Source organism: Sapajus apella, unplaced genomic scaffold (genome assembly GCF_009761245.1).
Source record: "Sapajus apella isolate SASKATOON/1434 unplaced genomic scaffold, GSC_monkey_1.0 scaffold64, whole genome shotgun sequence".
Classification (NCBI taxonomy): Eukaryota; Metazoa; Chordata; class Mammalia; order Primates; family Cebidae; genus Sapajus; species Sapajus apella.
The window spans coordinates 1,645,921-1,658,806 of record NW_022437004.1 but is presented as its reverse complement, the minus strand read 5'-3'; the positions used below and the strand labels follow the sequence as shown (position 1 = coordinate 1,658,806).

The following is a 12,886-nucleotide window of genomic DNA, read 5'->3' as shown; positions in this document are numbered from 1 at the left end:
GGTGTATGCTGGTTTTCCATAAATGTAAGAAATATGAGGACGAGTACAGTGGCTCACATTGTAATCCCAGCATTTTGGGTGGCTGAGGCGGGAGGATAGTTTGAGATCAGGGGTTCAAGAAGAGCCTGGCCGACATGGTGAAACCCTGTTTCTATTAACATTATAAAACTTAGCTGGATGTCGTTGGCAGGTGCCTGTCTAGCTACTCAAGAGACTGAGGAAAGAGAATCACTTGAACCTGGGAGGCAGAGATTGCAGTGAGCCAAGATTGCGCCACTGCGCTCCAGCCTGGGAGACAGAGTGAAACTCTGTTTCAAAAAAAAAAAAGAAAAACAAAAACAAAGAAAGAAAGAAAAAGAAAGAAGAAATATGAGGAGATGTAAAAAGATAACAAAAAATTTCAGATGACATTGGTAAATATATATTGGCCAGTGCAAAATTTTGGACTGACTAGAAATTTTACCAGACTCCAAAATATTGAAAAGAACTTAGAAAACCATTTATGCTCCTATTGTTTGTTTTTCTCATTTACAAAGTTCAAAATAATGATACAGTATAACTTTATTATGATGATGTTGTATTATTGTCTGGCAATGGCAATAGCAATTATAGGCTTTTGGTGTCAAGGACATATAGGCTGGGCATTGCTATATATATATTACTAATAATAATGATCATACATATTTATTGAAATTATCTTAAATGCCTCAAATGGCAAGGTAAATCTTATGTACTTATGAGGAAGAGGTGATTACCATTTGTGGCTTTGCAGGTTGTGCATTGCATAAATTTTAAGTAGTATTATTCACAGTGGTGGTTATAAATGTGGCTGTGTGTGGTTGTGTGTGTGTATGTATGTGTGTGTATCTATGGTTTGAGTTTGTCTCCACCAAAACTTATGTTGAAATTTTATCCCCAGTGTGGTGCTGCTGGGAGGAGGGACCTCATGGAATCCCTCATGAATGGCTTGGTGCTGTTCTCATGGTAGTCAGTGAGTTGTCACTCTGGTAAGACTGAATTAGTTCTTAAGGGAATGGAATAGATCTGAGGAGAGTGAGTTATTACAAAGCCAGGATGTCCCTTATATTTTGCCCCTTTTCACATGTCTGCTTGCCCTTTGACCTTCTCCACTGTCTTATGACGCAGCATGAAAGTCCTGGCTGGAAGCTCAGCCATGCCCTTGAATTTCCCAGCCTGAGGAACCATGAGCTAATTAATCCTTTTTTCTTTATAAATTACCCAGCCTTAGGTATTCTGTTATATTAATAGCAACAGTAAATTGACTAAGACAAAAAATTGGTACTGAGGAATGGGGCTCTTGCTATACAGATATCTGAAAACGTGGCAGAGGAAACTGGAAAATGGACAGAGGTTGGAAGAGTTTAGAAGGACAGGCTAGAAAGACTATGGCAGCGACAGTGAATAAAGCATTAAGGGCAATTCTGGTGAGGGCTCAGAAGACAAAAAGATGAGGGAAAGTTTGAAACTTCTTAGATATTGGTTAAGTTATCATGACCAAAATGCAGATATAAGTATGGAAAATAAAGGCCATTCTGAATGAGGCCTCAGATGGAAATGAGGAGTATTTATTTGTATACTAGAGCAAACTTCACCCTTGCTATAAAGTAGCAAAGAGCTTGGCAGAACTGTGTTCATACCCTGGGACTTTATGGAAGGCCAAACATAGAGTTATGACTTAAGAATATCTGGCAGAAGTTGTTTCTAAGTGGCAAAGCACTCAAGAACTGGCATGGTTACTTTTAACAGTTTATGCTCAGCTACAACAGTAAAGGAATGCCTTAAAAGCAGAATTTATAATTAAAAAAGAAACAGAACATAAAAGTTTGGTAGTCAACTGTTTGTCATTATACTATAGTATACTGGCCAAACTTGGCCAGGTAGAACCTTGAATTTTCATAACAATTATGGAAACCTAGAAGGCTACAGCAATATTCATTAGGTATAATAACTAAATATCTATATATTTTAAATGTTGTTTATACAGCAGGCTTTTAATATTAATCAGGTTGGGTCTCAGGATTTATGAGAAATTTTTTCTTTTCTTTTTTTTTTTACTTCTTTTTTAATTGCATTTTAGGTTTTGGGGTACATTTGAAGAACATGCAAGATAGTTGCATAGGTACACACATGGCAGTGTGATTTGCTGCCTTCCTCCCCATCACCTACATCTGGCATTTCTCCCCATGCTATCTCTCCCCAACTCCCCACCCCCACTGTCCCTCCCCCATTTCCCCCCAACAGACCCCAGTGTGTAGTGCTCCCTTCCCTGTGTCCATGTGTTCTCATTGTTTAACACCCACATATGAGTGACAACATGCGGTGTTTTATTTTCTGCTCTTGTGTCAGTTTGCTGAGAATGATGGTTTCCAGGTTCATCCATGTCTCTACAAAGGACACAAACACATCATTTTTGATGGCTGCATAATATTCCATGGTGTATATGTGTCACATTTTCCCTGTCCAGTCTATCATCGATGGGTATTTGGGTTGGTTCCAGGTCTTTGCTGTTGTAAACAGTGCTGCAATGAACATACGTGTACATATGTCCTTATAGTAGAACAATTTATATATTTGGATATATACCCAGTAATGGGATTGCTAGGTCAAATGGAATTTCTATTTCTAGGTCCTTGAGGAATCGCCACACTGTCTTCCACAATGGTTGAACTAATTTACACTCCCACCAACAGGGTAAAAGTGTTCTTATTTCTCCACATCCTCTCCAGCATCTATTGTTTCTAGATTTTTTAATGGTCGCCATTCTAACTGGCGTGAGATGGTATCTCAATGTAGTTTTGATTTGCATTTCTCTGATGACCAGTGATGATGAGCATTTTTTCATATGTTTGTTGGCCTCATGTATGTCTTCTTTTGTAAAGTGTTCATATCCTTTGCCCACTTTTGAATGGACTTGTTTGTTTTTTTCTTGTAAATCTGTTTTAGTTCTTTGTAAATTCTGGATATCAGCCCTTTGTCAGATGGGTAAACTGCAAAAATTTTTTCCCATTCTGTTGGTTGCCGATTCACTCTAATGACTGTTTCTTTTGCCATGCAGAAGCTGTGGAGTTTGATTAGGTCCCATTTGTCTATTTTGGCTTTTGTTGCCAGTGCTTTTGGTGTTTTGGTCATGAAGTCCTTGCCTACACCTATGTCCTGAATGGTTTTGCCTAGATTTTCTTCTAAGGGTTTTTATGGTGTTAGGTCTTAGGTTTAAGTCTTTAATCCATCTGGAGTTAATTTTAGTGTAAGGTGTCAGGAAGGTGTCCAGTTTCTGCTTTCTGCACATGGCTAGCCAGTTTTCCCAACACCATTTATTAAACAGGGAATCCTTTCCCCATTGCTTGTTTTTGTCAGGTTTGTCAAAGATCGGATGGTTGTAGATATGTTGTGTTGCCTCTGAGGCCTCTGTTCTGCCTCTTTGGTCTATATCTCTGTTTTGGTACCAGTACCATGCTGTTTTGATTACTGTAGCCTTGTAGTATAGTTTGAAGTCCGGTAGTGTAATGCCTCACGCTTTGTTCTTTTTGCTTAGAATTGATTTGGCTGTGGGCTCTCTTTTGGTTCCATATGAATTTTAAGGTGTTTATTTCCAGTTCTTTGAAGAAGGTCATTGGTAGCTTGATGGGGATAGCATTGAATCTGTAAATTACTTTGGGCAGTATGGCCATTTTCATGATATTGATTCTTCCTAACCATGAACATGGAATGTTTCTCCATCTGTTTGTGTCCTCTCTTATTTCGTTGAGCAGTGGTTTGTAGTTCTTCTTAAAGAGGTCCTTTACGTTCCTTGTTAATTGTATTCCTAAGTATTTTAATCAATTTATGAGAAATTAATTGATGAACACCAAAAGGGAAATGTTGGGAAATTTGCAGGAAGGGGGGTGTCATTGACCCATGACTTCTCTCTTCCTTATTTGCAAAGCTTAGTATACCCAGTTGGCTAGCCGACAGTTCAAGTTTTAGGGAAAAAGATTATTGAGAAGTAGATAACAAGGATAAAAAAGGTTTGAGTTAAATCAGGGAAGTAATAAGCTTTTGGATGTCAGAGGGACAGTTTGAGGTCATCAAACATGTTGTATATCTTAAGGAAAACTAGGCTTGCTTCACAATTTGAGTTTTCTCTGCTTCTGAAATATGTTTCATGAAGAAATTCTGACCATATAAGATTAATTCACCATTTCAATGGAGTATGTTGCACTCAATAAGCAAGTGTTATGCTTCACCCTGGGGGATTCAAGAATATGCAATAATAATATTTGTAGAGTACTCTAAAGTTTACACATTCATTTCTCAGACATCTTCTTGTTTAAAATCTTGGAAAGCAGGTATTATGGCTATCCCATTAACAGAGAATAAAACAGACTCAGTGACTTGCCTGAATTTTGGAATATAACAAGTGCCAGATTTGGGAATCGAACTCAAGTCTTCCAACTTTGGGATCCATCTTATTTCTAGTATATCAGATTCTCTGCCCTAAACAACAACATTAAAGTTAGAGAAACAGGCATAGCCTCAAATGTGGGAAGAGTATAATTGAAAAATAAATGTCACCTTAGTAACATTGTTTCCCCCCACCAAATTATACCAGTAAACAGGAGATTACAGTGCCAAATTGGGTTACATATTCTGATAGCATGACTTTTATATTTTAGGAGCAGTATATCTTGACTTTTAGAAGTCTAGGTCCTGTTTTTCTTTCTTTTTAAAAAATTATTATTCTACTTTAAGTTCTGGGATACACGTGCAGAAAGTGCAGGTTTGTTACATATGTATACACATGCCATGGTAGTTTGTTGCACCCATCAACCCGTCACCTACATTAGGTATTTCTCCTAATACTATCCCTTCCCTAGCTCCCCACCCACTGACAGGCCCTGGTGTGTGATGTTCCTCTCCCTGTGTCCATGTGTTCTCATTGTTCAACTCCCACTTATTAGTGGGAACATGCAGTGTTTGGTTTTCTGTCTGTTCCTTTGTTAGTTTGCTGAGAAGGATGGTTTCCAGCTTCATCCATATCTATTCAAAGGACATGAACTCATCCTTTTTATGGCTGCATAGTATTCCATGGTGTATATGTGCCACATTTTCTTTATCCATTCTATCATTGATGGATATTTGGGTTGGTTCCAAGTTTTTGCTATTGTGAATGGTGTCCTGTTTTTCTCAGTGTATTTTCAGAAACCATATAGTTGAATTATGTTAGTTTTGTATACTTGGAAATTGGACCTCTTATTCTTTCTTATGAATACATAGACTGCTTTTTTCAACAAGTATAGGGCTTAAAGAGAGGCTGCAGTAAATTCCTTTTGACCTTTTCCATCCATTTTCATGCATGATGTCTCTGGTAGCATATAAGATTTTTTGGGCCTCTCTGCATTTTGATACAAGTTTTATCAATTATCTTAAATTTATAGAGCCTATTAAATATCATAGGTATATGTAAACTCATAAAAGTGAATAGTGCTCTGAGAATGAGTGACCAAAAGCACCTAAGTTAGAGAGAAGATTTTAGCAGATATAAAGTCTGCTCTGGTTCAAATGTGTATTACATGTAAGCGCAATAGTGGTAAAAATTTAAACAATTTCACCTCCAAACAGAGTCTGAAATTACTTGAGATGGTGGAATTCCATAACCCACCTACTGCTTTTGGAAGGCTGAAAAACATTTTTTATAGATATATTTGTTTCAATGTGGTTTTATGAGCATTTTCTACCTTTGACTATCTGTGATTGGCTTATTTGTGATGCTTTACAAAGCGGTATAGCAATTATTTTTTGCTATTTTCAAAATCAGTAATTTTTCTTAATATGACATGTGTTGGCAAAGAAGGTTGGATTAGAAAATTTGAATTCAGCACACAACACACTAGGATAGCATTTTCTCAATGGTATTTTGTGATTTCCTATCAGTAGTTCTTGTGATGTACATGTAAAAAAGCACTTAAGAATGGAAAAGTTAGAATAAATAGGGGCTTGCTATAAAAATTGTTGAGGAATCAGCCATTGTGCCATCGATTGCCCTACCCCAGGATTGCCCAGCCTGTGTCCTGGACCTGGACCTCAGGCCTCTACATACCCTGTTATGTCGAGGCGGGGGTGGTGCTGCTGCTTGGTTCCAGACTCTTCTTCCTTATTAGGAGAAAATCTTTCCATGTTCTGTTTACATAGCAAACTGTTTTGTAGTGCATATGTGTGTGTGTCATATGGTACCTATATTTGCCTTACCCCTCTTTCTTCCCCAGGAAAAATGGACAAAAAGAGGTTTTCACAAACATCTCGAGATGGGTGACTATCCGTTTTGGGAAGGGTTTGCTAGTCATGGAAGACCAGGGCATTCTACAGATGCTGATCTTGCTGTTTTTTCTTCCTTGCATGAGTTTTGTTTTAATTGGTGCCTTGTGTGTTCTTCTTGGTGACTCTGTGCCCATAGGTGATGCAGTGGGCTGAAGTCTGTGGGCTTCTACTTCTGGTGGTTGACATTGTTATCTTTGCCATCCTCAAAAGGTTGCCAGATTCCTCTGCTATCAACCTGGGACTGATAGCTGGATCTTCCTGCTTGACAAAAATAAACAGGACTTTTTTAAATTAAAAAATTTCAGTCAAGAATTTTTTGAAATTGTTATGTACACTTGGTGATAATGTAAAATGCACTGATATGTATCTTCTCACAAGCATGAACCATATTATTGGATTTGTGGTCAATCCTACTTAGGTTAATGCCAATTTTAATATCATGGGTACATTTAATTTATAGTTGGAGTAGGGATAGATAAAGATGTCATGTGTCTGCTGCAGCTATTGTGCTCTCACATGATTATCTTGGATTTTAAGAAGTTGAAATAGTTACCACTTCTTCTTTTAAAAATTCAAGTGTACATACACAGTCACCAATCATATTCTGCAAATACATTGTGAATTGATCTACTTTCTTCCATCATCTCTACAATGATTCTAATCTAAGGCATCATCACCTCTCACCTGGATTATTGCAATAGCTCCCTCTAATTTATTCTCCATCTCATAGTCAAATTAATCTCTTTAAAATATTAATTGAATTTTGTCATTATTTAGGTTCCCATCAATCATGTATAAGTGTTTATTTTTCAAAACATCCACGCCAACATCTATTGTTTTTTGACTTTTTAATAATGGTAATTCTGGTTGGGGTAAAGTGATATCTCATTGCAGTTTTAATTTGCATTCCCCTGATGATTCCCTGGTGATATTGAACATTTCTTCATGTTCGTTGGCCATTTGTATATCTTTTTTTGAGCAATGTCTATTAATGTGATTTGCCCACTTTTTTTTTTTAATATGGAAAAGCAATTTATTCCATTTTAAGGATTTTATTCCAGCTTAAGCACTTACACAGTTAGTCCTGGAGAGTAACAAGCCCGCTGGTGAAACAGGTCACCCACAATGGAGATGGCATCAAACTAGTGGTCGAGGACTAACTCCTTAAAAAAAAGCAACTTTTATCAAGAATTAATTTAATTTTTTTTAAAAAATACATATTTTATTGCGTTTTAGGTTTTGGGGCACATGTGAAGAACATGCAAGATTGTTGCATAGGTACATACATGGCAATGTGGTTTGCTGCTTTCCTCCCCATCCCCTATATCTGACATTTCTCCCCATGTTATCCCTCCCCAACTAAAAATTAAATTAAATTAAATTTTTAAAACAAATACAAGTTATGGATTCACTCTTCTCAACTTGACAGTCTACTTGTGGTATAACTGTCAGGTAAAAACATACATCTTTACAACTTATTGTTCCCAAGGTAAACAAACAAACAAACAAAAAACACCATTTCGCAGAAAGAAAAGAAACAACATGAAAACAGCTCAAGAAATGCACTGACGAGCAAAAATTTATGGGGAAAGAGGAACATGTAGTTTTGACTTAGCTGAAGAAACCAAGAGGAAACCGGTCTGTATATGAAAATGTGCATCCTGCAAAGTCAGGTGTCAAGATCTGAGTAGGAACCTACATGACTTGAATCTCCCCTATTCCCTGAATAAAAGTGACATCTTTCAGTATTTATACTTTATGGCTCAGACACCTACCTCATTCCTTACTCACTCTAGCCTTTACTTAAATGAGTCTGAAAAACTTGGGAATATAGCATAAGAAAAATAATCACACATAATATTCCCCTTTCTGTAGCTACTTTAGACCTGGGTTTTGTTACTAGAAAATTCCTGAAGAAAATTTCAATGTAAGTCTGTGGTTTTGCTGAATCAAGCCCCTCTGCCATTAATATTTAGAAAACACCCACTGTCTGGCCTAACAGCATTATTGGTGGTACCTATTATATAGAGGGATAGCTGAACAAAGTCTGTGTCTCAAAACCAGTGTTAAATCACTCTCAGGGTTGAGAAGAAAAAAGGGGAGTCTAAAATCACAAGAAGTAAAGACATATATATCTAGGACCCTTGTCCTTCCTGATCCACACTTCCTTCAGGGCCTTCATCATTATAAATGTTCTCTGCCATTTGCCACACTTGGACGATATTGTCTTCCGATATAGAACAAATCACCCAAGGCTCACTGGGATTCCAGGAGAAATCAGATATCTTGGCAGTGTGACCACCGTGAATAAACAACAACTCTGGTGGCCCGTCTTTGCATCTTCTGGGGATTGTTTCTCTCCAATTTTACTTAAATCCCAGACATTCAGTCTGTGATCAGTACCACTGGAAGCCAAAATAGTCTCATTGTGAGGTGACCACTGAACCTGGGATATTCATCCTTATGTGATTCAAAGGAATGCAACTTAAGTTTCAGATATCTCAGATCCCACAAGGCAATAGTCTTGCCAGCTGATCCTGTGGGAAGAATGAACTCACTATAAGGATTGAAAGAGAAGCAGTTCACCTCAGCAGTGTGAGCATCAACTGAGTGGCTTGGTTTGGAAATATTGTTTGAACGAGTATCCCATGTCATAAGTTTCTGATCATCAGCAACTGACCCAAACAGAGACTCATGGAGCAGATTCCAGGAAATATCTTCTACGACTGCTGTATGCCCTGTAAAGATGGTCTTCGCATCCACCACTTTTCCCTCCTTTGGAATGGCACTGATATCTCACAGGCAGATGGTGTGGTCATCTGAAGCACTAAGCAAGTGCCCACTGAGATTTGGGTTCCAAGAAAGCCCATAGCCTTCCTTCTGATGTCCAAGGAGACACAAGTTTGGGTTGCATTCTCCAGAAGGATCTGGTTTAGAAGGATGTTTTGTATAGTCAAAGACAAGAACATCACTGGTAGGAGTCTTTGTTGCAGTGATACAAGGGTTCTGGGGCATGTAACGAGCCCTGTTTACTTCTCCTTCATGGTTGATCTTGAATTCTATTCAATTTTCCCACTAACTGAACCAAAACCTCCGAATTCTCCTTCCTCACTGTCGTAGTGTGACACATCAAACTGGGCATCATCATTAGGGAGTTGCACGCTGGCTATAACAGGATGGTTTTGTTCATCCAATCTGTGTGTCCCCAGGACAAGTCAATGAATGCTGAAATCTTTCCCTTCTGGTCTGGTTACATCTGGAAGCCACTGGGCAGTTAGGCTGGGCTACTCCAGAGTGTGGGTCATCACCAAATCATAAAGAAAAGGAGTGTTCTTTTTCCATATTTTGCACTTCTCATTGATCACTTGTTCTTCCACTGCATCACCGAAAGCTTCCTTGTCGGCCATGGTGAGCAAGCGAGCTGGGGGAATCCTGGAGTCGAGCGTTGTGGGAGGGGTGGGGAGGCTGCAAGCCGATTTGTCCACTTTTTAATGGCATTATTTGTTTTATTTATTGCTGATTTGTTTGAGTTACTTGTAGATCCTGGATTTTAATCCTTTGTCAGGTGCATAGTTTGTAAATATTTTCTCCCATTCTATGGGTTTACTCTGTCTGTTTACTCTGATCATTATTTCTTTTGCTGTACAGAACTTTTTAGTTTAACTAAGTCCTATTTTTGTTGTTGTTGTTACATTTGCTTTTGGGGTCTTTGTTATAAACTCTTTGCCTAGGCCAATGTCCAGGAAAGATTTTCCTATATTTTCTTCTGGAATTTTTATGTTTCAGGTTTTAGATTTAAGTCTTCAATCTATCTTGAGTTGATTTTTGTATATGATGAGAAACAGGGATCCAGTTTCATTCTTCTACATATGGCTAACCAGTTTTCCCAGAACCATTTATTGAATAAAGTGTTGTTTCTCCAATTTTAAGTTTTCATATGCTTTTTTGAAGATCAGTTGGTTGTATTTGGCCTTATTTCTAGGCTTTCTATTCTGTTCCATTGGTCTATGTATCTACTTTAATACCAGTACCATGCTGTTTTGGTTACTACAGCCTTGTAGTATAATTTTGAAGTCAGGTTAAGTGATGCTTCCAGATTTGATCTTTTTGCTTAGGATTGCTTTGGTTATTTGGGCTCTTTTTTGGGCCTATGTGAATTTTAGGTTTGCATTTTCTAATTCTTTGAAAAATGATATTGGTTTTTTGATAGGAATTTTATCGAATTATAGATTTCTTTGGGCAATATGGTCATTTTCACAATATTGATTCTGCCAATCAAGAGCATGGGATGTATTTCCATTTTTGTCATCTATGATTTCTTTAAGCAGTGTTTTGGAGTTCTCTGTGTAAAGATTTTTCACTTCCTTGGTTAAATATATTTCTAGTACTTTATTTTATTTGCAGCTATTGTAGAAGGGATTGAGTTCTTGATTTGATTCTCAGATTGGTCATTGTTGGTGTATAGTGGTGCTTGCAACTTGAAACCAGGAATCCTAAATCTAGGAGTCTTTTAGAGGAGAAATGTTACCTTACTAGTGAATCCATTCCTGGACACCCTATTTGAAATTATCAACTCTTCTCTTCCTGCCATTTTCTTAGTGTTTTTACTCTGTACTACTAATATATTTTTTATGTATTTTAACATGTTTTTCAATTTCAAAATCTTGGTTTGTCTGTTCTAATATTACTCCTTCTAATTGTATACGTATTGCAGTGTATTGAAATAACTGTGCTCCGTAACTGTCTTATCTGGGCCTGCCAGTTCTTTTCACCTGGAAGTACCAGTATGCTGTTAGATAATGCCAATAGAGAAAGGCCAGATCCTTGTTAAAGTCAGCCCCAAAGATGTCAGTTTGTACAGGTATGTGAGTGTGTGTGTGTGTGTGTGTGTGTGTGTTTGGGGTAGGGTGAAGAAACCAGACACTAAGCAATTCCTTAGTTAGATCAGATCTTCACACCTTGCACACCAGGGAGAAGCAGCTTCAGGAAGAGACATGCATAGATTATAATTCGCCAGCCCTGAGGGTTTAGAGGGGTAAGAGTGAGAAGTCACTTGTTTGAGGTTCTTGCCTGTTTCTTACAGTGGCTCACAAGCATGAAACTTTTATATTGCTCTGACTTCAGCTCTGAGAATAACTGGAGTAGAAGTCTGAGTCATGCAGATATGGGAGCAGTGAGGCTAGGCAGAAGCAAAATGAAAGGGAAAGCAAGAACAGAACACCAAGAGAGTCTTCTCTCTTTTGCCTTCTTATTCTGTAGTCCTACCCGGCAGCCTCCTGCCTCAGGCTAATGCTGCTATTCTATACCAACGAGTTCAACATAATATTCCCTTTCCCAGCAATGCCCTAGTGGTTTTTTCAATATCTTGATACTTTTCTAAGTGGGATTGGACTTGGGGGACGGGTCCAGAAACTGTGCTACTTCAGCATCTAATATGTTTTACTATGTGACTTGATTATTTCGATTTTTTTATTTGTTTGTTTGTTTCTCTTACCATAATATCTTTGAGTGCAAGGATTTCTGTTTGTTTTTTTCACTGTTTTGTCTGCAGGTTCTAGAACAGTGACTATTACACAGTAAGTTCTCAATACTTATTAAATATATCAAAAAATAAGAATAGAAGAAAATTTGTTAAATTAATAAAGTCTATCCACTGAAAAAATACAGCAAGTGTCATGTTCCTTGGAAAAATATTAAACATTTTCCTTTTGAAAATGGGAGCAAGACTAGAATGCTAGCAATCATTGCAACAAAAATCAGTAGCATCCCTTCAGCAGCAACCTCTAACTAGAAAATAAGACACAAATCCAATTTATGTGGGAAAAAATGTTAACTAAACAATTTTAAAAGCCAAGAGAAAAGTTGGTGAGGGTATGATGGTTAATTTTTTGTGTCAACTTCAGTAAGCTAAGATATATCTAGATAGCTGGTAAACCATTATTTTGGGGTATATTTATGAGGGTGTTTCTGGAAGACATTACCATTTGAATCAGACTGAGTAAAGAAGTCCTGCCCTCACCAATGTGGACGGACATTACCCAATCCATTGAAGGCCTGAATAGAACAAAAGAGTAGAAGATGGGCAAACTGTCCCTCTCCTTGAGTTGAAACATCCACCTTCTCCTGCTCTTGCACAAAGAATCTCTTGCCCTTTGTGCATCTGGGGATGCACACTAGTGCCCCCTTTGATTCTCATGCCCTTTGTTTTCAGTTGAGAGTTACATCATCAGCTTTCCTGGTTCTTAGGCCTCTGGGCTCAAACTTAATTAAACCAGCAGCTTTTCTGTGTCTCCATCTTGCAGTTGGCATGTCGTAGAACTCCTTGGCCTTTATAAATGCATGGGCAAATTCACGAAGAAATCTCCTTTTATGTGTATCTCTATACATCTTATTGGTTCTGTTTCTCTGTAGAACTCTTACTAATTCAGAGAGTATACCCTATCAGATTGTAAAGGATACCACAGAACTTTGGAACCATATGCCAAAAATGGAACCAGTGCAGAGACAGGTAAGTACATATCTTCTATTGATCTCTTGGTTCCATTTTTGTCTATGGTTTTGTGGTAAGCTT

General features: G+C 37.8%; 1 pseudogene across 1 annotated transcript; it reads right to left on the bottom strand.

Moving 5' to 3' along the window:
* Positions 1-8,106: 8,106 nt before the first annotated feature.
* Positions 8,107-9,761, bottom strand: LOC116529887 (annotated as a pseudogene). The gene has a single exon (XR_004259727.1). The product of XR_004259727.1 is annotated as a histone-binding protein RBBP4 pseudogene (transcript).
* Positions 9,762-12,886: the final 3,125 nt, after the last annotated feature.